General features: G+C 45.6%; 1 pseudogene; it reads right to left on the bottom strand.

Moving 5' to 3' along the window:
- Window positions 1-262: 262 nt before the first annotated feature.
- LOC136327353 (U6 spliceosomal RNA) lies at window positions 263-362 on the bottom strand (annotated as a pseudogene).
- Window positions 363-4,096: the final 3,734 nt, after the last annotated feature.

The following is a 4,096-nucleotide window of genomic DNA, read 5'->3' as shown; positions in this document are numbered from 1 at the left end:
AATAATGGCCAGTCCTGGCCAGTGAAGGGAAGACCTGGAACCTGAAACCAGACAATTCACACTTCTCTGCCGCCCCGCCTGCCCACAAGCCAGCCTCCCTCCCTTCACCTCTCCTTCTTCCCAGTGCCAAGTCAGGCCTTGCACTGTGCGCCCTAAGAAATAAGGCTCCCCAAAGCAAGATATTTGTTTATTAAGAAAGATGAAGGGAGAATGTAAGGGGAAATACTTCAGTAGATGTCTTGACTTGGTACATTTTCTCTGGACAGGCAAGGTTATTTATTTATTTATTTATTTATTTAGGGGCCATGCTAATCTTCTCTGTATTGTTCCAATTTTAGTATATGTGCTGCCGAAGTGAGCACCAGGCAAGGTTATTGACTTACTATGTGGGGCTGTTGTTTGTTCCCATCAACAAGGCCAATATCACTAAATCAGTGCCACCCCATCCATGGAAGGGGCCAGGTTGTGTTGCCGAGCAGCTGCAGTGACAACATCTGTCACAGTTATTCACCCTATCAGTATCAAAATGGGGACAGGCTAGAAAGCCAGTCAGGTTGGGCAGCAAATCACAAAGAGGTGTTGAGGGACAGATAGATTCTATTGGGAAATCTCCCTCCATGAGCTCGCTGGTGTATTCTGTGCCAGGGGGTGTGGAAGGGTCTGGGGCTGAAGATTTGGGGACATTGAGATTACCTTTGAAGGCTGAAGCCTCATCTACAATGGAAGCAGTCTGGGCTATATGGTCTTAAAGTTTCCTAGCTCGACACTTTACTTATGTCATCTCCCAACAGTGTTTGTCCTACTCTTTTAGCTGGCCTGTTTTTTTTCTTCTCTTTTAACTGTGGCCCTTCTTTCCTTGTTCCTGTGGTCCTTTATTTTCTCACAGCTTTGGGGAGTTCCAGAATTTGAGTTATCACCTCAGTTTGGGGTTGCTTTAAATGCCTCATAACCGGCCCGCCTCCTTTTTGTTTCTTCCCTGGGCTTGTTTGCCTTAAATGTTACAATTAAAATTTTCTTGATCTCAACCTTTTTTTTTTGTCTTTTTTTTTTTATAAATAAATTTTTATTTTAATGGGGTGACATCAATAAATCAGGGTACATACATTCAAAGAAAACATTTCCAGGTTATCTTGTCATTTAGTTCTGTTGCATACCCATCACCCGAAGAGAGATCGTCCTCCGCCACCCTCCATCCAGTTCTCTCTGTACCCCTCCCCCTCCCCCTCTCCCTCCTTCCCTCCCCCCACCCCCGTAACCACCACACTCCTGTCCATGCCTCTTTTTTTTTTTTTTTTTTTTTTTTTTCTCTTTTTCATTTTTCTGAAGCTGGAAATAGGGAGAGACAGTCAGACAGACTCTCGCATGCGCCCGACCGGGATCCACCCGGCACGCCCACCAGGGGCGAGGCTCTGCCCACCAGGGGGCGATGCTCTGCCCATCCTGGGCGTCACCATGTTGCAACCAGAGCCACTCCAGCGCCTGGGGCAGAGGCTACAGAGCCATCCCCAGCGCCCGGGCCATCTTTGCTCCAATGGAGCCTTGGCTGCAGGAGGGGAAGAGAGAGACAGAGAGGGAAAGCACGGCAGAGGGGTGGAGAAGCAAATGGGTGCTTCTCCTGTGTGCCCTGGCCGGGAATCGAACCCGGGTCCTCCGCACGCTAGGCCGATGCTCTACCGCTGAGCCAACCGGCCAGGGCCTGTCCATGCCTCTTAATCTCGCTTTTATGTCCCACCAATGTATGGAATCCTGCAGTTCCTGTTTTTTTCTGATTCGCTTATTTCACCCCGCACAGTGCTACCAAGACTCCACCATTCCGCTGTAAGTGATCCGATGTCGTCATTTCTCCTAGCTGAATAGCATACCATGGTGTATATGTGCCCCATCTTCTTCATCCAGTCCTCTATTTTTTTTTACAGTGATTAAAAGCCTTTAAGCAAACTCTTGGCCAATACAGCAAGAATCCCTAAAAGAGTAGTGTCCTTAACATGTTCACCAAGTCCAAGTTGGCCCCATCACCATGCCAAGTCCCTGAAAAATGCAACCCAACCACAGTTCAGTCTGTTAGGAGCTGTCACAGGGAAGCAGGAGTCCAGGAAAGTTCCCCACAGGGAAAGTCCGCATGGCACTGGAATTGTTGTCACCATTCTATACTTTGCAGCTCATGTCCAAGTCCCAATGACCACTACTTCTAGCTGGTAATGATTCAGGTAGACTGGAAAAAGCCATTTGCAGCATGCGTGAATATGGAGCTTCTGTTCTCCTCTGCCTGGAGAGTTGAGACCAGGTTGCTTTTCCCTGGAGCTCTGTGACTGTGGCCTAGTAAAGAGAACCTTGGGATACACTAAGCTGGGTGGCAAAGGTAAATTCATAATACAAGTTGGCAAAAGGAGGAAAGAGAGCTCTAAATTAGGAGTAGGTCCCAGCCTGAAATATGAGTGGGGCATTGAGGTAGGAGGGATAAAGGAAATACTATATATTAAGCAAAGCAGCAGAAAATAGGACTATCAACACCCACAACAGAGATCTTTGAGGGAAGAATAAAAAACCTGACTATTCAGGCAAAACATAGTTAAGTGGCCCTTGTACAAATGAGATCAGTTTACCTGCTTCTTGGAAGAAATACCCTAGGCTCGTCCACAGTATTGTAGATGGGGCCGACGGCCCTGGGCACCTTCAGCCTTCAGTGGCAAATCCCAGCTTTCTGGGCAAGGTTAGGTCATAGGTGGCTGGAGCAGGGCTGGAAGAGACTGAACCCTCCCTTAGAGGAGCGAGGGGGAAGCCCACCTTCCAGTGTCCCTGTTTCCTCACAGCAGAGGCATGTAAGCCTGGCAGGCATTAGCTCAATGACATTCCTTTCCACTATTGAAGCAGGACCCAGATGGCATCCTATGAGACCCGTTTGGGGTGTTGGAGCCTTCAAGGGTGTATCCTAAAAGCTGGTAGTTCCTCTGATCTCTATTGGGCTTTTTCTGCCTCTAGGTATCTTAAAAGCCATTCTCAGAAGATCTCGCTGAGGGGTTTGAGGATCCCCATCTGCCTATATAAATCTTTTCCATATATCTGGAGCTATTTGGAAAAAAGACAGAACAGTGTTATTAGCTAGATCTAATAAAGAAGGTAGTAGTTTGCAGGCGAAAAAGATTTGGTGTCTCCTGTTCATCAGCATTCAAAAGAAATGTAATTTTTTTTTTAAGTAAAAAGCATGATATGGTAGACCCGTCGTCGGAGTCATTGGCCTGGTGTGCAGGATTCCCAGGTTCGATTCCTGGCCAGAGCACACAGGAAAAGCGCCCATCTACCTTTCTACCCCTCCCCCTCTCCTTCCTCTTTGTCTCTCTCCTCCCGCCTGCAGCCAAGGCTCCATCAGAGCAAAGCCACTCTGGGCACTAAGGATGGCCCCATGGATCATTCATCACATAAACAAAAGAAAGGAGAAAAACCACATGATAATTTTAATAGATGCAGAAAAAGCATTTGATAAAGTCCAGCACCCATTTATGATCAAAACTCTCAGCAAAGTGGGAATACAGGGAACATACCTCAACATGATAAAGGCCATCTATGACAAACCCACAGCCAATGTCATACTCAATGGGCAAAAATTAAAAGCAATCCCCTTAAGATCAGAAACAAGGCAGGGGTACCCCCTTTCACCACTCTTATTCAACATAGTTCTGGAAGTCCTAGCCACAGCAATCAGACAAGAAAAAGAAATAAAAGGCATCCAAATTGGAAAAGAAGAAGTAAAACTATCATTATTTGCAGATGACATGATATTGTATATAGAAATCCCTAAAGTCTCAGTCAAAAAACTACTAGACCTGATAAATGAATTTGGCAAGGTGGCAGGATATAAAATCAATACTCAGAAATCAGAGGCATTTTTATACACTAATAATGAACTGTCAGAAAGAGAAATCAGGGAATCAATCCCCTTTACCATTGCAACCAAAAAAATAAAGTGCCTAGGAATAAATCTAACCAAGGAGATTAAAGACTTGTACTCGGAAAATTATAAAACATTGATAAAAGAAATCAGGGAACATATGAATAAGTGGAGGCATATACCGTGTTCATGGTTAGGAAGAATAAACAT

The sequence above is a fragment of the Saccopteryx bilineata genome, chromosome 2, assembly GCF_036850765.1.
Source record: "Saccopteryx bilineata isolate mSacBil1 chromosome 2, mSacBil1_pri_phased_curated, whole genome shotgun sequence".
NCBI lineage: Eukaryota > Metazoa > Chordata > Mammalia > Chiroptera > Emballonuridae > Saccopteryx > Saccopteryx bilineata.
Note: the sequence above shows the minus strand (reverse complement) of the source record. Positions and strands in the feature narration are given on the sequence as shown.